Source organism: Schistocerca gregaria, chromosome 1 (genome assembly GCF_023897955.1).
Source record: "Schistocerca gregaria isolate iqSchGreg1 chromosome 1, iqSchGreg1.2, whole genome shotgun sequence".
In the NCBI taxonomy this organism is placed as follows: domain Eukaryota; kingdom Metazoa; phylum Arthropoda; class Insecta; order Orthoptera; family Acrididae; genus Schistocerca; species Schistocerca gregaria.
This window is the reverse complement of record NC_064920.1, coordinates 9,548,252-9,573,815: the sequence shown is the minus strand read 5'-3', so window position 1 is coordinate 9,573,815 and position 25,564 is coordinate 9,548,252.

Sequence of the window (25,564 nt, the reverse complement as noted above, 5' to 3'; positions counted from 1 at the left end):
CCGCTACTTACTCCCTCCCTCTTCCCCACCTTCTCTCCTGCCCTTCGCCTAGACTGCAGCACTTCACTGCCTGCCACCCCTACCATACTACCCCTCCCCCTCCCCACCCCAGCCTCCTCCTCACCCCCACCCAGTCGCCACTCCCGTCATGCACTGGTGCTGCAGCTCACAGTGTGGTTTCAGTTCTCTGAGACTGCAGGTGTGTGTGTGTGTGTGTGTGTGTGTGTGTGTGTGTGTGTGTGTGTGTGTGTGTGTGTGTGTGTGTGTGTGTGTGTACTGCTGACAAAGGCCTTAATGGCCGAAAGCTATAATTGTGTGAATCTTTTTGTCGTGCCTATCGCGACTCGGCGTCTCCGCTATATTGTGAGTCACAACTTTCCTTCTCTGGTATTGTTACATTCCATCTTGGATTTTTCATTGTTTAATTTTCTTCTCAGTCTTGACTAGTATAAATGAGAACAGAAAAGAATCGTCTCTTAAAAGATAGAAATATATCGCTAAAAACGCAGGCAAAAGGAAGTGACAGATCCATGAGAAGCACATAACAGTTTCTATCAGTCTTGTTCTGGTCATTTGCAACTACAATAATGAGCTCAACAACTTCCAGAAGCAACAATGCACATGCCAACAGTTCGTCGGAAGTTTCTTGGGCAGCAGCGTTCGAAACAGGTTTGCCCTAATGAAACAAAAGGAAAGCCACTCCAAGCAAAGCATTTAGCATTAACTCCAGGAAAAGTAATTGTTATTGACTTCAATAAATATGATAGTGACGAGGCTGCAAGCAAGGATTCCCTATCCGGATCATCTAACAGTGATCTAGAACAGCCGAAATCAAATGAAAATGAAGATATGGACAAGGAGGAAGATAAAGATTGACACGAATTTAAAGAAAATGATTTCACCATAGTAAAATTTCCTACGAAAGAAAGATTCAGGTTTTTTATTGATAAAATTGAAAGCATCTCTAATGACACCTATTCAATGACATTTCTGAGAAAGAAAGTTCTTGATGGTAATGTTTATTTTGTCTTTCCAGAAACTGAGGCAGAAAGAGCCAAACTATTAAAAAAGTTATTCCAGTACAAATAAATTTATTTTTGAAGGGATAGATGATTGAGATTTAGTAAATACTTTTCACATTGATTATGACATACAATAACTAAAAATTAATATTTGTTTGTCAAATTTTGTGAATGCAAGTGTTTTTATAATAAAAATCTCAAGTTTAATGTGCTTGTAAAAATTTATTCAATCTAGAAATTGAAATATGTTGTTATAAATACAGCAATATATTTTTAAAAATCAAAATAGTGATCGGATTCACTCCACTGAAAGTCTGATTATGTTCCTGAGTACAAAATACACTGGTGATCAGGTTCACCCGAACTGAGGAGGTGAAACCGATCAACAATTAACTGAAAATAATAAAATTGAAAAATGTTGTTATAAATACAGCAATATATTTTTAAAAATCAAAATAGTGATCGGATTCACTCTACTGGAAGTCTGATTATGTTCCTGAGTACAAAATACACTGGTGATCAGGTTCACCCCAACTGAGGAGGTGAAACCGATCAACAATTAACTGAAAATAATAACTGCAATTATAAACTAAAACTAACGTAATACATTAATATATCATTATCCAATATCACAACAGTAATTGGCGAATTTTTTTTAAAAAAGAGCTGTCGTTTTTGATCGGTTTCACCTTTTTGGCACAAGTGGTGAAGTACCAGTGGTTACAAGTGACAGAAGAGCAGATTTTTATGGTAGGGAGGGCAGGAACAAAAGCTGATCAGAGACAGGCTGAAAATGACACTCACATCGATAAAAGAGGCAGCTAGAAAGCAAACGGCCTATGATTGAAACTAGAGATACTCTAAAATTAACAGGAGAATTAGGTACATCCAGCCGTAATTCAGCCAGTGCACAAAATCAGTTACCATTATTACATCAGACTATCTGAGGACTAAGGGGTAAGCTTAATGAGTTGCTTATTTGTGTCGAAGAATTAGAGTTGATAAAACCAGTTGACATAATCTGCCTCTCGAACATCGTGTAACCACTGGTATGGATATGTTAAGTGTGGCAGACTTTAAGTTAGCTTCTTACTTCTGTAGAGAAAATATGGAGAAAGAAGAAGTTGCCACATTTGTCACAAACTGTTTTGATTTCAAGACTACTGATGTTAATAAAGCTTGCTCTGAGCAGCAGTTAGAAGCTTGTGCGACAGAATTAGTATTTCATTATAAGTCCTTTATAATAGTAGGTATATGCAGATATTTTAACCTCTTCATAAAAAATCTGAAAGCTCTGTTGGCCCCATCTCTCAGTATAAACAAGGATTTTAATGAAGATTTGTTGGAAAGCTCTGTTAGTGAACAATTATTGCAGTCAGTAAGACTACCATTCAATTTAATTCCTACTATGAACTCTGCAACTAGGATATGTAAATGCTCTGAGGCTGCTATTGATAATATCTTTGTAAGCAAATCTGGGGAGAAAGTCATATCACAAAACCAATAATAAATGGGCTATCTGATCACAACAAGCAGCATCTGGTGTTAAATGTTGATATTTGTCAGGATAAAATAAAAATCTATTAAATCGGAGTACAGGAGGGTAATAAATTGGTCGAAAATGAAGAAAGTTAGGAAATTGCTCAAAGACATGAACTGGATAGATATTTACAATACTTCTGACTTAAATGGAAAATACGAAACATTCATTAATAAAATTACCTCCAGTACTGAAAATTGTTTTCTCTGAAAGGTTACTCAAATCACGCAGAAGTCAAGACATAAACTATGGATTACACAAGGAATAAAAATATCATGTGGGACAGAAAGGAGACACTATCTATACTTAGGAACAGTTCGGTTCCTAGGATTGTAACGCATTCCAAAGAATACTGCAAATTATTGAAGAAAGTAATTCAGAAATTGAAGGAGCTTTGTTATGAGAAAAAGATAATTACATGGGGCAACAAAATAAAAACTGTATGGGATATAGAGATGACAGAAGCAGGTGGGGCCTAAAAGGAAGAGGAACAGAATTATTAGCAGTTCCAGTTTACTGTAATATATTCACATATTTTGACAGTGTCCTGACAAGTGATCAGGATAGTGACTGTTATATTCAAATGTTTTACGTTTTTTTTTTTATACTTTTTGACACGTTCCACACCCACGAAAATCTTCTAATTTTTTGGGTCTGTGGAACGAAAACTGAATGTAATCCAAAATCTACGGAACCAGAAACCAAGCTTGTTCCTATTAACATATACATCGGCAATCGTTTTTAGCAAGTCTGCCATGAGAGTGCGCTTTCGTTGTGTAGATTGCGAGCATTGTCTGATATCGAGAGGTGATCCGTGTCGATTCCTGGTACGGAGGGCGCTGCAGTCGGTAGACATTGTATGTGGGTGTCTGTGCACGCTGTGGGACCCCGTTAGCCCGGTCTGCTGTAGGTTGTGGAGTGGGATGTGTGGCTGCAGTTTGTCGTGGAAACTCCAGCAGCGACACTAGGACGAGAGGCGGCTGCCTGCATTACGCGGGCAGCGTGCCCTGGTGTGTTCGTCCCTGCAGTCCCTGGTGAGTAGGGAGCGTGTTCTGATGTCCTGCACAGCGTAGTTATTACGAAATATTGATAGTTTCTGCACAGGCTATGGCTAACCTCCTTCATGATGTCGATACAAGCTGTGCATACGGAACTTGAGATTACTTACTGAAAGGATTATTCCTTGCGTATTCGGAAAATAGCGTTACTATACTCTTAGGTCAAGTTTCTCATCAGTGCAGACATTAATTACAGATTTCTGACAGTTTCTGCAGTAGCTGCGTTCTATAGTAAAATATGGACTCTTTGGTGCGTCAAAGGCTTCATGAAAAAATGAACCACAGTTGGCAACGGTGTTGTAAGCCAGGCGCATAGGGTGTACCTCCATTCCAAGTAATTAACGATGTGCAATACATGTGTTTAAACTTAACACTGGACGCATAGGTATTAGGTGGTAAGTAGAACTTTTATCACTTCAGAGGCCCCTACGCATGCCAACCGCCTTATTTCATGGCAGCCTACACACGTCCCGACCGACTGCATTCGGCGAATGCAGCGCCGGTGTGTTGCTGTCATTTGTTAACGTAAAGTTAGTTTGTTCGACGAAGTACTGCTTCGTTTTACACAAACAGAAACTGGAGTTTGTCTTGGCTATTCTGGAGGGCACAGAAACCTGTGGCCAAAGATGCGGCTAATGCAAGGAAAGAAATTCGCCCACGTTCCTCTACTTAAGGAACAGGGAGCAAAATATTTCCGTAATTATGTAAGAACGGATGAATTGCGCATTTCCGAGTTGCCGAGATAAAGCGATTTTTGACGAAAAAGGATGGTCATGTGAGGCTGTTACATAAATTTTTACCCACTGCCAGATGTTAGAGGATCTCCAATTCATTGGTGTTGTATTCCCACAATTAGCAGTTACTGTGACTTTTGGAACCTCCAACATGATTTATAGTTGACCTTAGAAATAAGTCATGGTAATGCACAATTTATTAATTTCTATAGCATAACATGAAATGCAAGTTTAAATAATTAATTTAAAATTCGAAGTAAGTCTACACATGGTGTCGCACATTACGTAATAAATGCACCAGGTACACGAGAAATAAACCATTTAGCGACTGGTAGAACTGGAAAAAACCTTACACGTTGCTCGTCGTTACTTTCAAATCTGGGAAGATAGTATGGCAAGGAAGGTACCCGAGTCGAATATGATTCTAGCACAATTTTTTTTTTTTTTTTTTTTTTTTTACGAGTTTGTTACACTTACTGCTGACAGTGAGTGCTTGGAATTGTCGTGAAACTAACAAATTTGCGTAAAATAGTCGTCCTTGCGTGCAATTTCGTTGTTTCTTTAGATGACTTTGACTCGTAAGAAATTTAAACATTTCGCTCATTGTAGCTTAAACAGGAAGTTAATATTTATATCATTTGTCTTCGATATACTGCTTGGATATTAGCTTGTTCAAAATCAAAATAGAATGTCTGTGCAAATAGCCGAAAGTAAATTTAAATATAATGTACTTAGGTATGTAATTGCTGTGCGAATGTTTACCTCGTACTGAACAACGCTCTGAGTTGGGCGCCGCCATCATACGGGCTGATAGTGCTGTTGCCTAAGTTTTGTGATCGCAATATTTCCGGAATCAGCGTTTTCAGGATGTTACCATCACAATTTCCTCAATGAACACAGCTATTGGTATCGTGTTTTCTGTTCCAGTGGCGAAATTCAGCTTCACTGCTGCTTATTTACCAGGTACAGTACACTTCGCCTTTGTCGCAACTTCGAGAAAAGTATTACTTTAGACCAGGTGAGAGGATTTAAGTCTTATACTCGCATTTCGTGTATTAACGGAAGTGCCAATCAAAAATCTGTAACTGTTAAAATACAGAAAATAAAATAGCAATTTGATGATAGGTTAGCTAATGAGATTTGAAAATATTTTACTAAACTGGTATCCTATGAAAAATTGTCATCCGAAATGTTACAAAGCAGATAAAATCCAGAAAACTTTTTCCGTGCTGGATAATAGAGCTACATGTAAATCGAAAGAGTGGTGTGATTGCTGTGTAATATTTTCCAGTTACGGAAAGAATGCATTTTGCCGAAGAGGAAAATACGTTGATAAACTTCTTAAATGACTTAACGTTACTTAACCTCCCATGTTTACTTAGGTGCCGTACACCGTGAACGGACAGTTCGTCACGTCTAGCGGTGGAAGTGCAGCCGTCAAATCAAAACATTAATTTTGTGTGAAACATATCAAATTTCAGATATTATGCACTTAAATGTCGTCATAGGTATCTAGGGTAGGCTCACACTTCATCACGGGTTGAGAGGATCGTAATATCTTGCAAGGGATGTGCCACGGTAGGTTGCTGAGAAATAAATAGAAAGTTAGATACGTTGTGCTGTTGGAGAGTTAACATTGAAGTTAGCCAATCAGGCTGTTGGGGACACGCATTAGTGCCGGCCACAGTCAGTTATCATAGCGTAGATGACAGCGCACGAGACTGCTGTCTGTGGCTGGGGTTCGATCCCCACTATCGTTTATCTTTTCTGGTCTTAGGAAACCGGGCACGTTTGGCGAAAGTCTCTTTAGGACGCTTGAATTTAAGCGCGGAACGGCCTGGTAGGCTAACTTCAATGCTAATTAATTGAGAAATGAATTGAATTGTTAGACGTGTGGGGGAAAAAAAAACTTGCACGCTTTGTTCGTAGCAGAGACTTTGATATATGCTGGACGTTGTCTTACATCAATGAAGCAATTACAGGGCTATTCAAAAAGAAAGATTTCAAACATTTATTGCTTCCAGAGTAAAAACCAGAAACAAAATTCAAACATTTCTGGAAAGAGAAATGTTTAAATTTTGACACATTCAGAGTGACTATCATGTTACGCTACAAATACCAAAACGTTGGCTCATATCCTACCACACGCGAAGCAGCTGGTCCCTCGTTACCGAACTCACAACTTCAAAAAATTGCGGTGGCGCAGACTGTCTGGAAAAGGGGAGGCGAGGCTGGAGGCGGATGAAACTGCAGTCTTTCACGTAACCCCGCAGATCATTCACAAGGTATGAGGTCTGAAGCCGGCGGCGGCTGTCGGGTCATCCTACTCGCCCAACACCCCAACAAAGAATGTTCGTCGGTAGATCGAAACGCCTGCACATGTAGTTTGTCGGTCCTTCCATAGATAGCTCCATTGGTGCGTGTGTCGAACCCTTAAGACGTGAAATACACTGAAACCAACCGTGAACCGCGTGAAATTGTATGCAAACTAAGAATATTTGTCAGAAACTGACTTGTGGAATGCTTTAAAGTTCCGTCACAAGAGTTCTGTTGGTATGGAAGCGAGTCAAAGTAACTATCATTGACGAAACCATCTCTTGGGCACAGTTGCAGTGGCCTTCTTATGGGTCTACTGTTCTTTTTTTCTGTACTGAATCACTTAAAGCGACAGGGCATGACGTCAAACTCTAATTACAACAAAGGTTCTGGTTGCCAGTGGAAGAGTGGGAAAATTGTAGTGGAGATAGTGGAGATCTGCTGCAGTCGACTGCCTCTCATAATGTTCCATGATCGGTAATGATTGGACCACCGAATAGAATGCAGTGCAATTTGGTGGCTTGCGTTTCGCCGTCTTAGGTTTCATTGCATCTAACTGCACTACCCCAGTCTTTGCGGCCTTCTGGTACCGTAGATTTGTTCTACTGCCCGAGGTGGATGTAAGGCCCGTGCTTCTGTATGCCCATTTGCCACTGGCCTACCGCTTTCGTCTCCACGGAAGTCTCCGCACTGTGGCGCACGGTATACGCTGCCAGTGTGCAGAACACGTACATGACATTTGCTCTACCTTACGGGCGCCGTAAGGAGACTCCCCACCAGCGCGGCGAAGGTGTTCACCGTTCCGGCCGTCGGCGCTCTCCACACGAGGTGTCCTGCCTACCTCCCACCTCGCATTCTCTCATTCGTTGCCGTGGCCGTGCGGTTGTAACCATCGCCTAAGAACCTCCTTTGCACCCTTCAAAACTCAGATAAGTTGCGACCAAGACTGTGGCGCAGCGCGCGGATAGTAAGAACGCGTGCGTGTCTGTTGTTGGCAACAATAGCAAGTACCCTCAGGAGGAGGTCACTAAAACTGTGAGCGAGTCTCTCAGAACGACACAGTACTACCCCATAAAGCTTTCATAACGCATGGGCCGTGGAGCCCTGGACGATTATAGTTTCATTACCTTTGTCCAAACTATCAACTTTGATATAAATACGGAAGTGCTGCTACAATTACCGTTTGTTTTTAGTCAAAAAGTTGCCAAATTTCTTTCTGCTGTCTGTACTGGTACTATATTTTGAGGTATGCAAATAGATTTTGCTCAGCCAAGCTATTAAAATATTAACTTACTTTTGTGTAAGTAGACATGTAATTTCCCGAAGGAAATGGGTTAATTTGCTATCTCCTCATGATGCAGTAGGTTGAAACGTAACTCTAATAATTTTTCAGACGCTGTACAAAGATTTGTGAGTGATTAGTTAACGGAAGTCTTCAGAAAACACTTTTCGATTCTATAGAACGTCGTACGAAAATTTAGAGCTCGTTGCTGTGAGCGACCGGCCTTAGGTCGGGACATGCATGTCCATGCGAGACACGTCCGACGTATCGGCCGTCACCCAGACAACGAAATACATCATTAAAGCAAATGTAGCCTAGGGGGCCCACTTGACCGGGCCGTGCACGGGAACGTCAGCGGGCCGGGCGCGATTCGCAGTGTTCAGTTTTTCACGTGACGGACACGGCCTGACGGTAGAGTTGTCTTGTGAGCTGTGCAACTGCGCAAAACTGTTCTGTGTACAAAACATGGATGTGGAACGACTAATAGAACAACTTCGTAAGTTTCCTGTTCTTTACGATCCGGCAAGTGGAAACTACAGGAATATCGAGTGCAAAGACCGAATTTGGAAGGCAATTGCAACAGATCTACAAGCCAAAGGTAAGATAAAAACTATACAAGTTTTAATACCCGAAAGATATTTATTTACTTTTTATTTTGAAAACAGATGTTTGGTTTGTCATAGTTATATCGCCGAGGCGACATGTTCCTTCCATTCCAGTCCCTTGTGGAGAATTCAGGAATTTTTTGAGTTCTCGTACAGTAAATGCAGCATCCAGTTGATCTCCCACAAATTCGAGGTAGTTTTCGAAGATTTGATGATCTTCCGGATCCCTCAGCAGTTTCCTTTTGATACATCCTCTTTTTGGGCACCCTATAACCTTCGATTTTTCGAATAAAGTTGTACAGTACACACGCAGCCGTCCCAGTCATTGTAAGGTTATTAGGATCTCCCTGAAGGATTCTTCTAAATATTCGAAATTTCTGTTGCAATATACCAAATGCATTTCGAATATTATTCTTGCCCGACTCAAACGATAATTAAATATAGCCTTGTCATTTGTTAAGTTCCTGCCAGGATATGGTCGCATCAAGTATGTTTTGAGAGGAAAAGCTTCATCGCCTACAATTACCATTGGAAGTTCAACATCAGTTCTGGGTTAAGTTTTACTCTTTGGGTAAGCATATTGTTTTCCAGTGACTTTCCAAGGTTTGAATTTACTAGAATGCCTCCATCAGTTTTTTTTCCGTATGCTCCCACGTCTATTGCAATAAAATTGAGTCAACCAGAGCAAGGAGCACAATGGAATGTTTTTTTGTAATTCCAATAGACTTCCTGAGTTGTTTGAAGCCTGTATAGTTACGTGCTTTCCATCTAAAGATCGAATGCAGTTTGGAAACTGCCATTTTGTCCAAAACTCCTCAGCTATAGGATTCCATTTTTCTTCATGTGGCACAGTCATCACGTCTTCTAACAATAAATCGATAACTGCTCTAGAGGTGCCATGGACGATAGCTCCAACTGTGGATTTTCCCAACCTGTAGCTAAAGGAAATAGTTTTAAAGGAATCTCCTGTAGCAAGGAACCTAAAAAAATTGAACTGTATACGATGAGAAATACTGTATAATATATAAAATATTTGCAGCATTTTAAACCTTGTAATATAATTAAGCGATTTTAATTTTTTTTGTTACAGGTGGAATAGAGGAATGTAAAAAAAATGGGCATCTGTTAGTGGCCAACAAAGGAAGACCCTGCAGAAAAGGAAAACTGTTTCAGGACAAGCTGCTGTTCATCAACATAAATATAAGTATGAAGATCTTTTAAAGTTCCTGTTACTTTACATGGTAGAACGAGAAACAGTTTCCAATGTTCCTTACACACAAGACAATAATGAGCATAAACAAGTATCAAATACAGATTCCCAAGAGCAGCAGTCTCCTGTTGAAAACGAGAGTCTACACAAGACGACATTGCAGATGAAGAATGGGTCATTAAAACCCAGGGAAGTGAATCAGTGAATTTGGTAGAGCGCACTCGGCATTCCCAAACGTCCTCAGCCCATTCGTCCGTCACTTCGAATAAGAACACGTTTATGAAAACACCAGTGAAACGAAAACTTCAGCGTGAGGTTAAACCACAAGAATTTGCATCAAGCCAGCTCATGGCTTAGATTTTGGCAGAAAAAGGCTGAAAAACTGAAATACAAAACCCAGATGCTTTTTTGGCTGGTATAGCACCAGCCCTAAAATCGTCACATCCACTTTTTCATCAAGCTAAAAGTAGGATTTTTTCAATTGTACAAGACTTTGAACTGTCAACTTACTCCATCATCCTCCAATTCCTCAGCAAAATCTGTTTCAACAACATATCCTTGACCTGTGGAAAACGAGTCAACAGAACCTACGCAGCAGCTTTTGGATCTGCAAAGGGATTCCACAATTCGTATATAAATAACCAAAGCCATCATCCTCAAAGTTCCCCTGCATCCTCATCAGCATCAAAAACTAATTCACTGAATAGTCCTCATTTGTTTTTCTTAGGGTAGTAGGAATTTAACTGTATTATTTACTAACTTATGTATTTATCTTTCAATTACTAAAGTAATAAAATAAAAATGCTGTCCTTAAAACTTCTTATTTGTGTTCTGTGTACTTTTCTTTAACCTACCTTAAAAAACAGGCAGCCGTTCTTTGGGTGAAACTGATACTCTCCAGAAAGTGTCGTTTTTTCTCAGTCTTGGTTCTAGTTTCTTTAAAAGTTTACAGGTGTACTGCGTCATCCTAAAATATTCATAAAACTTAGTCTCATCATCTATGAGATGAGAAAATAATGTTCGAAACTCTCCCTGTACTATTGATCCATAATTTTCTTCTTGTTTGCCTTAGTTCTTTTTCCTCTTCGTCTAAAGCAAGTGCTATAAGTCCTAATTGACCATTACGAAAATTAGTGAACATGTTTTACAGCTTTCACAAACAGAAACACAGATGACAGCGTTGGAGTCACTACAAGGAACAACAGACACGGTCACGTGTGGCCCCTGCAGGAACGGACCGGAGCACGGCCGTCACTCGCCCGACGCTCGGCCCCGATGTGTGTCCCGCCCGACCTTTCGTCGTATCTGCCGTATGGTAGCACAGGTGGTGAGCTGTGCACACGTCACTGCGGCTGGAATCCCGCTAACATTTACTTTTTGACAAGGAACGCTTGCGGAGTAAAGGGTGGTTGCATCTGAAGCTGAGACAAAAAGGGGAAGTGTTTTCAGAAATGGTTCGGTTGAGTAATGAGATACATGGCGGACTACGGCTACAAACTGCTGCAGTTCGTTAAATCATCAGATTCGGTTGCATGCATTCGGTGAAAGATTTGTCTAGGTCATAGCTCAACACTGACAGGTTTCGGTTGGATCCACCTAGGTTTGTATGTAACCAAAACGTATTAGTATAGAAAGTTCTACGTGAATTGATACTTAAGCCACTAATGTGGGCAGCGCTTTGAAGACCACAGATGGAACTTGGAAACTAATTATGAGTGTGATGCCTTGAATTACAAGAAATACCTGTGTAAGGTTCTCACGTTTACTGCTACTGTAAATAATTCACCTTTGTTATATTGGGACAAAATGAGCGCACTGTATGTGTAGTGAAAGACTCTTGACTCTGTGTTAATTAGTCGTGCAGTGCTGATACATTGAGGCATAGTAGTGCTCAGTGCTTTTCTTAAAGATGAGATCCATTTTATGTGTATTTAGAAGAGGCTGTCTAAAATTTCTTCTGGAGTTAAAAAACGGAGAAAATTTTGTGATCGTCAGTCTCATGTTATCTTTTTCTCAATCAGTTTAATTTCTCAGTAACGATTGTCTTTGAAGTAAAACTTACCTCCATGGTTCAAAGTAAAGTACTGAATTTTATAGTGTGTGCATTGCACCTTATGCCACACGAAGCAAGATTTTTGACTTTGGCTCAGCAGTTCAGTGTAACCTAAAGTACATGTTACATGACAGCAAAGTTTTCTAAATCAATGTTAAGTTTCCTCAGACTTTTATAGAAAGCTTATCCTGGTGCTAAAACGGGTCTGCTAGTTGAGCTTCTGTGGTTGCCCCCCCCCCCCCCCCCGGTTGCCACAGGAAATTCTCAATTTATTCATCTTCCCACTGCTGTTTCATTCTGCTACTGGTTGTAACCACATTTTCAGTAGAAGTGTAAATTATGCTGATACGTCAAATTTACACATTTGTTATTAAAAAACATAAAAATATCGAAACTGGAGAATAATACGTAATATTAGTTATAGATAACTTGTACCTCAATCGTAATTTGACTAACCAATTGTGGAACAGAAAGCCCAGATCCGTTGGTGGGCAATGTTTACTTGTACTGCTGTAGCACGAGACTTGCAGCACGACTGACTGGTGTTCAGACGTGTGTGGTGCACATATTACGCGGGTATCGTTTAACGCCTGTAGTCAAATAATTTGCCAACTGAGTGAAATCCTTATCAAAAGTACAAAAGACATCATGTGCTCACCTTCCGTTGGCAGCATATTCCTAGTTGGATTCGCATAGCAGGGAAGCTTCAGCATGCGCTTGAAAGCATTTGGTATGGAAGCATTAAGTTCAAAAGCTCACAGCTGAACGAGCAGGTGACCATTTCGTTAGACATTGGCTTTCGGTATTTCATGTCTTGTTAAGCCGTTTAAACCGGTGAGGCAGCTGTGATGCAGCTGGAGCGGTTTGGCAGTGGAAGCCAGGCGGGCAAATCCGTTCTTCTCAGGGGATCCGATCACCACGTCTCCCTGAGTGAAATAAACAATATGGTTTCCATGATTCACCATTTAGTGATAAAAGTAAATGAAAGAAAGTCGCCTTGTGCTTCTAATCCAGTGTCACTGTACCTATTCGTTCACGTGTTTTAACATCTACTGGAAAAGCAAAATTGGGAATTTCTCGTAATGTCGTTTGCAATTTTAAGACTTTGGAGTACATTTCCTCTTCCGTCAGGCCTGAAAGACGCTACAAAATGAATATTTTTATAATTCTGTTAAAAACTGAAACAAATTATCTGCTTCGAGAAATTTCCAGCCGTTACCCTTACAATCAACGTGAAAGTGTCTTGTTAGGCAATCGCTGCAGGATCTGCGCGGATCATGGCTGATGGCGTCATCCATCCCCTCCCAAACTGACGGAATTCTCGCCCATTATGATGGTAATTTCTCAATTAGTCCTTTTTTTTAAACTGCCTTGTATTTGTGTCGACTGTTTCTCAAAACGTGACTTCACTTTTCACCTCATTCGTGTTTCATATTGCGCAAAGAATTTAAGAATATACAAAATGTAAGACGCGTGCAGCGTACGGAAGTGTAGCAGGCAGCTTCATTTTTCTACGTTGCTCTTCATTATGGCAGTGATAATAAACGTCGTATATTTGGTGTTAGCAACCGTTACCTAATCTGAAGTAATACCTGCAATGTCCTTCAGATGGGAAGCACTCCAGATCTGAACCCTGAGCAATACGATCTGCTCCGACCCCATGCCATAAAGATGGCGGACACCTCTATTTCCAGCTTCTACAGTACGGATATCGTAACTCTACGAAGCAGACCCACGAATAAAGGAACGCAAAATACTTCACTAGAGCTATAAAACGATAGCGGATGGGGAAAGTGTAGAAAGTGTAGAAAGTGCTGGCTCTAGAGTGGGGAGAAGCTAAAACTCGATACCAATAACAGCACCATACAAAAACACGCACAGTCACACAAAAAATAGTAAACATTCAATAACGCTACAAAAGTGACTGCGACAGGATTCGAAATTTTCACTTGATCTATGGCTCAAACGAAGCATTCGATAACAATGAATCCATGCACCACTCGAAAACCCAAAACCTCAATTTTCTTGTAAGCAGTTAAACACAAGAAGTATAATTGTAAAGTCAAACCACACTTAATGGCTTAAAAACAAAATAAACAAGGACAAAATACCAACGAGTCACCGACAAATAAATCTAAGCTGGCGCACTCTTGTTCAAATAAATTTCCGCCGTTTGGGCATTAATTGTTCGTTTATTGCACACAATCATGATTTAGGCTTTGTAGCCATTCTCAAGTGAATCTGAAATGGCAAAATGTCTGACCTGTCCTTGAAGGAAAGATCATGATCGTAAGCACCGTACCATAGCCCATTGCCACAGCCAATGATCTGCTCACAAACTTAACGTCCATTACTGAAAAAAAAAACACACAAACTTTCAAACCACAACACCACATACCAGACACAGCACAACTTCATCTATATGCAAAATAAAAGTAACTCCCAGCGAACCTCGCATACTCAGCAAATGGCGTGAAATGACTCAAAAAGATAGCTAACGAACAATTTCCAAACACACATCTAACAACGGTGCCACCAAATACAACACGCCACTCCCAACTGTGCGCAATGAATCCAAACCGGCGCCAACGTGATAAATTTCAGATAAAGTCAGTATCTATTAACTTAGATACACACAAGCTCTTCATAACACGACAGAGTTAAGACCTTTGGCAAGCACCTTTCCACCGACACTGATTTCCTGTGGTTTCTGCTCGGAGCCGAACGTTGGCGTGTTGCGCGGGCTAGGCGACGAGGTCCACGAGAAAGATAGGCCGCGGCGCGTACGTCACGAAGGCAGGCCGTAACTCGCTCGCTCTGCTCGGCAGGCTTGCAGCTCGACGTGTACGTTCTGACGGAAATTGCGCCTTCTACTGTAATCTGCTATTATGAAGTCTTACTGATTGAAAGTACAACAAAATTTAGTATAAATACTCGATATAAATGGTATAACGGCTTGTTTATAGCATTTAGTCTTGTCTGGTTATGTCCTCGTTTCAAAGAAGTGGTGCCATATGCAACTGATAGTCACTTTGGCATGATTTTAATTTTTTGTACCCCCCAGCACAGCCGTAACAAATCATAAGTAGGCCTGTGGACTTCCAGTCATTGTAGGAATAACAGTAAGCCTCAATAATAGCGGATTTCAGAAGATGCAATTCTCGTTAGTACGTAAACACCCAGCAGACGAACTGCGTTTTTACACCTGTTAATTCGTAAATGAGTCGAGCGAGCGAGCGCAAGCCTACCTTCGTGACGTTCGCGCCGCGACGTGTCTCGTAGGCGACTAGTGACATATCAAGCTCATTACGGGACCCGCATTTCTCGTGGCCCCTCCACCGCCTAGAGTGGTGGTGGTGGTGGTGGTGGTGGTGGTGGTGGTGGTGGTGGTGGTGGCGGTGTGTCCGTGTGGCCAACGCTCGTCGCTGGAGTGAGGGAACCCACGGCACTTTCCTGCTCACGGGACTGCTCGCAGCTGGTATTCCAGCAGGCAGATACCGCATACCTGGCGCTTATCTCCGATCCGCGCATCAGCCGTACTTCAATTTGTCTGCTTAACCATACAGTTAAAATTCACAATACACGGACAAAAGAACACGGCTAATCTTAACATAGGATATACAAGAAAGGATCGATCATCGTTTCTTCAATGTGGACTTCAAAGTTAAAATAATTTTCAAGTAAAAGAAATCTATACCTCAAACAATGAAAAATTACTCACTTAATCAGTGTGGTGTGGCTCAAAATGAAACCAATCGTCCTCAAGTAATTTGAAATATGTTCACATGAGATTGATGGTAATCGTTAATATAAGAACGATAATTCCTCTTATGAGGAGGGCTAACAGTAGCTCAGGCTTAGTGTTAATGTTGTTCACATGCGCATATTTTATCACTAACTTCTGATCTCGACCAGATGAAGACTTAACAAGATTAAACTTCCGCTCTGCGCTGGAGATTAATTTTGGAAATGGTTTCCCTATGATACCCCTCTTCTTCTTAGGGGTGTTAGTCCAGAAATGTGTGTTCGGTCGGGAAGGCAGATCGAAGTACTGGCAAAAGTAAGGCCGTGGGTCGTGACCGGAGAACAAAGTTGGTACGATCGGTTCTTAAGAAAGGTGCAGTTCTAGTTGAGAGTTAAATTACGGCAAACAGTGGCAAACTAAAACTACGCTCGGAAATGGTGTGCACGCTACCTTATAGCGAAGAGTTCATTCTGCAAATGAATGTACATTAATCTACACGTGTTAACAGTTCTGCTTATAAAATCTGAACTAGAGCAGTGCACTATTAGTAAACACCACAGGTTACTTCACCAACATGCAGTCGTTCTACATGGATCCTTCTTACCACTATTGTCTGCTCACCTACCCTTCCTGGAGCTCGAGGTACATGTTTATTTTCACAAAATAAGTGTCTACACTTTCCTTGAACATACGACATGCGACAATAAAGTAATGACTGATTTTCTTTGCAAGATGTAGCAACCCTGCAGGCTTGCGTAGACACACTATCTTTGACCTTGTTTTATAAGCTGCTTCTAGTCCAAGTGGCACATCAATGTAACTGCTCAGTCGTGAGTTGTGCTGTAATAAGTTAACACGTGTTTATGTATCTTGTCACGGAAATGGAACTGCATAATATTGCGCAACGGTATGCCATTTCTTTTTGCGTTAAATTGGGTGAAAACGCGAAGACAACTTACGGTAAGCTTCAGAAAGCTTTTGGAGAGGTTACGTCAAAAGCTCAAGTTTTTCTTTGGCATAAAATGTTCAGTGAAGACAGAACGAATATTGAAGATGAAGACCACAGTGGACGACCATCAACCTCACGGACAAATGTCAATTTGGCGAGGGTGCGTGAACTCGTACAATCAGAGGATTATCCGTGAAAATGATTGAAGAAGAACTGAACAACAGTTGAGAAATGGTTTGTCTAATAACTGAAGATCTTGGTATGAGAAAGATTTGTGCTAAAATGTTTCCCAAAAATCTCACGTCACAACAGCGAGAAACACGGAAGAGTGTGGCAGCCGATCCGTTAGAGCAAACAGAAATCAATGCAGAATTGTTGAGCTGTGTTATCACTGGTGATGAGTTCGCTTTTTCAGTACGATCCAAAGACAAAACGTCAAAGTTAGCAATGGTGCTCAAAGGAATCACCCAGACCAAAAAAAGTCAGTCAGAAGTGAAATGCATGCTTGTGTGCTTCTTTGATTCCAAGGGAGTTCTTCATAAAGAGTGGTTACCTCCTGGACAAACAGTTAACCAATATTACTACAAAGAAATTTTAGAAAGACTTTGTAAAAGAGTTCTTCGTGCCAACATTGCTGATAGATTCTGCACCACAATAATGCCCCATCCCATATTGCTGTCAGTACAGCAATTTTTAACCTAAAAACAAACTTCAGTACTACCAAAGCCACCTTATTCACCTGATACCGCTCCGTGAGACTTCTATTTCTAAGAGTCGAAATGGCGGTAAGGGGCACCATTTTCAAACACAAGATGTGCAAAAATGTGTGAGGAGGGTCTTTGAGGATATCACAGAGGACGAGTTCCATAAATGCTACCATCAATGGCAGAAGCGCTGGAAAAAATGTGTGCAAACAGAAAGGAACTAAAAATTCCTGGCAGAGTAAAACTGTGTGGCCGACCGAGTCTCGAACTCGGGACCTTTGCCTTTCGCGAGCAAGTGCACTACCATCTGAGCTACTGAAGCACGACTGACGCCCGGTCCTCATAGCTTTACTTCTGCCAGTATCTTGTCTGCTACGTTCCAAACTTTACAGAAGCTGCAGAGTGAAAATCTCATTCTGGAAACATCTCCCAGGCTGTGGCTAAGCCATGTCTCCGCAGTACCCTTTCTTTTAGGAGTGCTAGTTCTGCAAGGTTCGCAGGAGAGCTTCTGTAAAGTCTGGAAGGTAGGAGACGAGATACTGGCAGAAGTAAAGCTGTGAGGACCGAACGTGAGTCGTGCTTCGGTAGCTCAGATGGTAGAGCACTTGCCCGCGAAAGGCAAAGGTCCCGAGTTTGAGTCTTGGTTGGGCACACAGTTCCAACCTGCCAGGAAGTTTCATATCAGCGCACATTCCGCTGCAAAGTGAAAATCTCATTCCAGAAAGGAACTACTTTGAAGGAGACAGCACTAAACTTGACTAAAAGGCTGAGCAACATTTTTTTCACATCAGTCTCATTACTTTAATGTCACACCTCGCATATCATGAAAAGTGATTTACACAATAAAATATACTCACAAACCACCTGAACGTGTAGCCACTTTTAACTCTTTACCGTCTTAGTGTTCCACGATGACATGGGCACGTATGACCTTAGTAATTTTTGAGCCCTAAAAAACAAAACAAAACAAGACGCGTAAGATATCCTAACCTCCTACAAAGTTTCGAAAAGTGTACCTTGTTCGTTTGGCTCAAGGTTGATCAAATTTCTTACAAACTGTTTGTGCACCTTCCAGTGTACAGTATAAAAAGCAGTGGGACTAACTTCGATCTTGGAGGTAAGCAGTTCTGGAGAAATGTATGGCTACTTATCCTGTCTCATGATGACAAAGCATCCTATATTTAGTCATGTTTTGAAGCTTGTAGATTCTTGACGTAGATTACATCCACGTCTATCGAGAAGGCCTTGTCCCCAGATAACATCATAGGCTGGAAACAAATCTGTGACAGCCAAAGACGTTTCCATCTTATGAAAGCCCACCTAAATCCGTACTGAGAGGCCAGGATATCACACAGCTTCGTTTGTGGCGAATGCCGGCTTGTTCTAAGGTATTGTTTCGTCAGTCCTCAGCAGTATGCGTTCCAGAAGTTTGTCACACTAAGCAGTACAATGAGACGAAAGCTTCGCGCAGGATCTCAAGCTTTACTTGGCCCTCCAGGGGGTCGACAACTCCTCCGTGGATATGTGCGTAGCGAGCACGGGACCTCGAGCAATGTGGCCCTCCTTCCTTTACGGGCTGCATACCTTCCCTTCCCACATCCTTCCCTATCCCCCATCCCCCATCTTCGCCCCCCCCCCTCCCCTCACCTCCGGCTCTTTCCGTCCCTTTCTCCCTCTCTGGGAGTGTGTTTCGTGCCTACGTCCAGAGACGGACGCTCGAAAATGTAACACATTCTTTGCTTTTTCTGCTTGCATGTCTTCATCCTTCCTTTGTCCTTCTCTTTTCCTTACCTCTTCTCTTTATCCTTTTCTCCTCTGCGGCATTTGAGACCTCTCTTCTTTCATTTCCCTTTCTTTGTTTAACCCTTTCTCTTTTTTCCGCCCTGTGCGTGTCTGAAGGCCGACCCACGCATCTTCATGCGTAGCCGGTGACGGGGTAACGCGTAATTCCCCACCCCGGGTAGACAGGTAGGACATGTACGTACCCCCTGGTAACGGCCAGTCCCAGGGAAGGGTGATTACCCGAGCTGATACCTTCCGAAAGTGCCGATTGGTCCCTCCGTCTATTTCTCGGGATGTGTGACCTGAGGTGTGAACAATCACCTAAGGCGGGAGTGCCCTCAGGGATGGCCCCCACAAGGGAGGAGCGCGCCATCGGAGACGCCGGTAATAATGGGGATTCTTCCGAAATGGTTTCCTCATCTTCCACTATGTCTGCTCACAAGCGTAAGTTCACTGAGTCTCAGCCACAGACAGTTCTTCCATCGTTACCACAGTTCCTTGTTGTTTCTCAGTCTGACGAAGGTCACGACTTCTCCACGGTTAACCCTTTCATTATTCACAAAGGTGTCGACGCAATTTCAGGTCCTGTAAAGCCTTGTTCCAGATTACGGAATGGCACCTTTTTATTAGAAACAGTCAGTGCCCTCCAGGCACAAAAATTGCTGCGTACTTAACTGATCCACACCTTCCCTGCCCGGGTGGAAGCGCACTGTAAAATTCCTCACATGGAGTCGCATACAGACGCTCCCTCGGCGGATTGTCCGACGAGGAAACTCAACACTACCTGTCTGATCACGGCGTAACGGCTGTTCGAGTCATGAAAAGGGTTGACACGAACATCGCTCCAACCCATACTGTCTTCTTGACATTTGACAGAGTTCAACTCTCATCGAAGATAAAAGCAGGCTATGAGATTATTTCCGTTCGCCCCTACCTCCCAAACCCTACGCGTTGCTATCGGTGTCAGTGGTTCAATCACACCAGCCAGTCCTGTTCCAATCCGGCCAAATGTGTTACGTGTGGCAAAGATGCACATGAGGGTGCTTGTCCACCTCCATCCCCTCGTTGCATCAACTGTATTAGTGACCGCGCTGCTTCCTCTCGAGATTGCCCCATTTTTAAAGACGAAAAGCTCATTCAGGAAATCAGAGTGAAGGAATAGGTGTTGACCTTTGCTGCTCGAAAATTCTTCGCCAGTCGAAAGCCCACTGTGCCTCAGACAGGAAAATACAGCATTGTCCTTTCGTCTCCTCCGCCAACAAAGGAGGCGGCCACGCAGACTTGTGATCTCACCTTTAGTGACACGGTCATCAGATCGGCCAGCGCAAAGATCGCCCGTTCAACCTCCCCACTTTCGCCTGCTCACTCTATGGCTCACCCTTCATCGGGATCTGCTAAATCTCGATCCCACAAGTCAGACACCCGGACTTCCAAAAAAGAGCATATTCGTGAAGATTTTTTACGTACCCCAACTTCACAACCATCGGTTCCTCCTTCATCTAAACATGTTTCCAAGAAGGCTAATAAGAAACCCAGTTCCTCTCCTCCTCCGCCACGGCGTGTCTCATCTACAGCACCACCTGGCGGTAACCGCCCTCGGCAGTCTCCTGTGTCGCCGATCACTGGTGCCGTTCCACGCTGTCGGTCGCAAGCTCCGAGCAGTCGTTGAGTTGACGGCAACCTTGGTCACATTCTTCCATTTTCTGTCCACCCCATGTCCATTATCCATTGGAATATCCGCGGCATTCGAGCCATTCGGGATGAATTGACGATCTGCTTAAGATCCTACTCGCCGGTCATCTTCTCTCTTCAGGAAACAAAGCTGTGTACCCACGACCGCTTTGTTTTCCCCCATTTTCAGTCAGTCTGATTTGATCTCACCTCTGTTTAAGGCACACCAGCACATGGAGGACTCCTGATTCTTCTCCATAATACTCTCCATTATCACCCAATCCCCTTAAACACTTCCTTCCAAGCAGTCGCTGTCCGCCTTTCCCTTTCTGGATACACCGTCTCTCTTTGTACTGTATACATTCCATCGTCCACACCAATGGCACGAGCTGATCTCCTTCATCTTCTTGGTCAGCTTCCACCCCCCTGTTTGCTGGTTGGGGAATTCAATGCCCACCACCTGCTTTGGGGATCTCCACATCCTTGTCCGTGTGGCTCACTATTGTTAGACGTCTTCCACCAAGCGGATCTTGTTTGCTCACCACTGGGGCCCTACATTTTCGTTCCGTGCGCGATGCCGCCGAGTCATCCGCGATAGCAAGAAGGCAAGCTGGGACTTCTTTACTAGCTGATTTAACACCTTCACTGCCTCCTCGGAAGTTTGGAGTCGGATTCGATTGTTATCTGGCGCGCCTAGTTTCTCCCCGGTCTCTGGGCTCACTGTCGTGCATGTTACATTAGTGGACCCCGTCGCAATTTCTAACTCGTTGGGTCAACACTTAAGAGATTTCGAGCTCTTCAAATTACCCGCCAGCGTTTCTTCCGAAGAAACGTGCAGCGGAAGTGCGACCTCTTACTTTCTCCTCTCAAAATCGCGAAAGCTAAAATACTGTTTTCTCCATGTGGGAACTCCAACATGCACTCTGTTCTTCTCGCTCCTCCGCTCCAGGACCGGATGGTACCCACATCCAAATGTTGCTGCATTTATCATAGCATAGTCTGTGTTACCTCCTTCGCCTTTATTATGGAATTTGGACCGACAGTACTTTTCCCAGACGATGGCGGGAAGCTATCGTCATTCCTGTTCCGAAACCAGGAAAGGACAAACATCTCCCCTCTAGCTATCGCCCCATTTCTCTCACGAGTAGTGTATGTAAGGTTTTGGAGCGTATGGTGAATTGTCGTTTGGCTTGGTGTCTGGAGTCCCGCAGTCTTTTAACACCTGCCCAATGCGGTTTCCGAAAGCATCGTTCTGCAGTTGACCTTCTTGCTCTCTCCACTTATATCTTGAACAATTTTCTCCGGAAATGCCAAACAGTAACAATATTTTTTGATCTGGAGAGAGCATACGATACCTGTTGGAGGGCACGCATCCTCCGCACACTGTTCTCTTTGGGCTTTCGCGGTCGGCTGCCCCTTTTTCTTCGCGAATTTATGGCAGAGCGCACAGTTAGAGTGCGGGTGAACACTACTCTCTCCCGTACTTTCTCCCAAGAAGACGAGGTACCCCAGGGCTCCGTGCTGAATGTTGTACTGTTTGCCATTGCCATAAATCCAATTACGGATTGTCTCCTTCCTGATGTCTCGGGCTCCCTCTTTGTGGACGATTTTACGATGTAGTAAAGCTCTCAAAGGACCAGCCTTCTCGAACGTCGTCTTCAAGGCTGTCTCGATCGCCTCCACTCTTGGAGCGTCGAAACAGGCCTCCGCTTTTCTCCCAGTAAGACCGTTTGTGTTAATTTTTGGCGTTGTAAGGAGTTTCTTCCACCTTCCTTACATCTAGGACCTGTCAACCTTCCGTTTTCGGACGTCGCTAAATTCTTGGGTCTTCTGTTTGACATAAAACTGTGCTGGTCCTCCCACGTTTCCTATCTTTCGGCTCGCAGTCTGCGATCCCTCAACACCCTCCGTGTCCTGAATGGTACCTCCTGGGCAGCGGACCGAGTGGTACTTCTCCGCCTCTATCGCGCCTTAGTGCGCTCGAAATTGGACTATGGAAGCACAGTTTACTCCTCTGCTCGGCCGTCTATTCTTAGACGCCTCGACTCTCCACACCATCGTGGATTACGTTTAGTGTCTGGAGCTTCTTACACCAGCCTTCACGCTGAGACTGCTGAACCTCCGCTGTCCAATCGAGCTGTCCTGAGTCGTTATGCTAGCCATTTGTCTTCCATGCCTGCTAATCCAGCCAATGACATTTTTTTCGACGCCTCCTTGGATTTAGGGTATGCAGGGCGCCCTTCCTCCCTACTACCACCGGGAGTCCGCTTCCGTCAACTGCTCCATTCTCTTTCCTTCCGCTTTCCTAAAACTTTCTTGACAACTTGGGGTGCAGCACCGCCTTGGCTCCGTCCCCGGACCTGCCTGCTCCGTGACCTTTGTCAGTTTCCCAAGGATGGTACTCCTTCACTTGTTTATCGTCGGGCATTTTCTGCTCTATGTGCATAAATGAAGGAAGCCACATTTATTTACACTGATGGCTCAAAAACATCGTTTGGTGTAGGGAGTGCCTATATTGTTGGCGACACCCCAAATCGATTTCGTCTTCCGGACTAGTGTTCGATTTATACTTCGGAGCTTTACGCTGTTCACCAGGCTGTCCAGTACATCCGTCGCCATCAGCGAATACAGTATGTAATCTGTTCAGATTCTCTCCGCTCTCTCTTCAGTCTCGAAGATCTCTACCCTGTCCACCCTCTGGTGCACCGGATTCAGGACTGCCTCCACTTGCTCCACTTGGGGGGCGTCTCTGTGGCGTTCCTCTGGATCCCAGGACACGTTGGTATCTGTGGAAATGAGGCGGTCGATATAGCGGCCAAGGCTGCAGTCTCTCTTCTCCAGCCAGCTGTTCTCACGATTCCCTTCGCCGATCTACGGAGTGTTTTATGTCGTCGTGTTGTTCTTTTATGGCATGTACATTGGTTGATACTTCCCCATAATAAATTGCGGGACGTGAAAGCTCTTCCCTGTGCTTGGACTTCTTCCTCCCTAACGCGTCGTCGGGAGGAGGTAATTTTAACCAGACTCTGGATAGGGCACTGTCTTTTTAGCCATCGACATCTTTTAAGCGGCGATTCTCCCCCACTCTGTCCCCACTCCTCTCAGCTGTGGACGGTAAGACACCTTTTACTCGAGTGCCCCTATTTTATTCCGTTACTCGCCCGTCTACAGCTGTCGTCTGATGTATCTTCCATTTTAGCAGATGACACGCGCTTAGCCGATCGCGTTCTCGAGTTTATTAGTAGCAGTGAGATTACGTCAGTCATTTGAAGCTCTTTTTGGGGACAACCAATCCTTTTCTGTAGTGGTTTTCTTAAGCTTTCCTTCTGCTTTTAGTTTCTCCAATTTTTTGAGTTTCGTTCCCATTGCTGCTGGTTTCCATTTTCGTTTTCTACCTTTTGCGCCCTAAAACCAAAACAAAAAAGCTTTACTTGGGTTTGGGAGAGCAGTTACCTTGGCTCGTTTTATGTTGTTAGGGTACGCTTCTCGTCTGCAATAACGAGGCGACGAATTTTGCTAGTAATTTTGAAATACCCTTATCAGACTTCATGAGAAACTCTGGGATTATATGAACAGCCAGGAGGTTAACTAGGTCTGAGTCCCTTATTGGCGCTACAATATCCACGGTGACGTCATAAAAATATCTAGTGTCGTAGGAGGCCGCTGCTTTTATGTCTTAGAGCTCCTGTTTAATAAGTGTTACTGTGTCTCAGTGATTTGCTTCTGCACATGTTCTGAGAGCGTGCGAAGCAGTTTTGCAAATTTTTGGAGCAGGGATCATGTTGTTCTCCACGGTGCTAGGAAATAGATGGAAACTACACAGACGATAAATTTCTGCCTCCGTGCAGTATCTACGCTGTGCGTCAGTTCATCAGGTACGTGCAACCACCGCTTCAGAAATCATTGTGGTGTTGTTCACATTTCTCGACCCAGCCTGGAATATATCTTCTCCGATATTCTCAGGCTCGTTCGTCGGTGTTATAATTGTTCGTACACAAGTGTTGCAGATACCAGCAGACGGATGAATCCAGTCCAGGTATTTATTAAGGAAAGCGTTCCAATCAGCTTGGTGCACAAGCTAACAGCGTTTTTGTTATGCATGTTGGTATTAAACTTGCTGAGGGTTGATAGATCCATTTTTATCTGAGTCCACTGCTTGAGTTTTCATTCTGTCGTTTAGTCTTCGGACGTAGTGGAGCTGTGGAGTTAGATAATGGAGTGCCATATGGACATATAGGCATTTCGTACACATTATTCTGTTTAAGTTCAGTAGTGGAGTGACAGAAGCGGAGGTAGCTAGAAACATGAGCTGTAGATCGTTCAAACGCATTTATTCACAAATCATTGTCAGTGTACTGGAGGAGTGGCAAATGTGATGAACTATGATCTTCCCACCATCGTGCGACATAATCATTCAAGGAGAAAGATTAAAAAATGGGTTGTATAGGTAGTGCGTACTCTAAGCCAAAATAAGGGATTCGCCATATGCGCATCCGTTTGCTCATCAATTTTCTCGTGAACACCGAACATTCGTATCGTGTATCGTTTATGATCACGGGAAATGGTATCAAGCTAACATAAGAGAAAGAAAGGAATGGCTGAGCCCAAACAACGAAGCAACTTCCCATACAAAGACACACGCTTCCACAGAACATAATTTATGCATGTGGTGAAGCATGGACGATGTGGAGTACTAAGAATGGCTTCCCTGAGGTCTCCCACTGATATTCGTCAACAACGGAGACTTCTTGCAGACGCAATCAGACGATGATCACGGAGACTGTCTGAAGTGATGACCCCACGACAATGCCCGCCCACATTTAGACTGACAAAGGCTACACTGGAGATGGACTGCGAAGTCACTGAACACTCGCTTTATTCGCTTGATCTTGC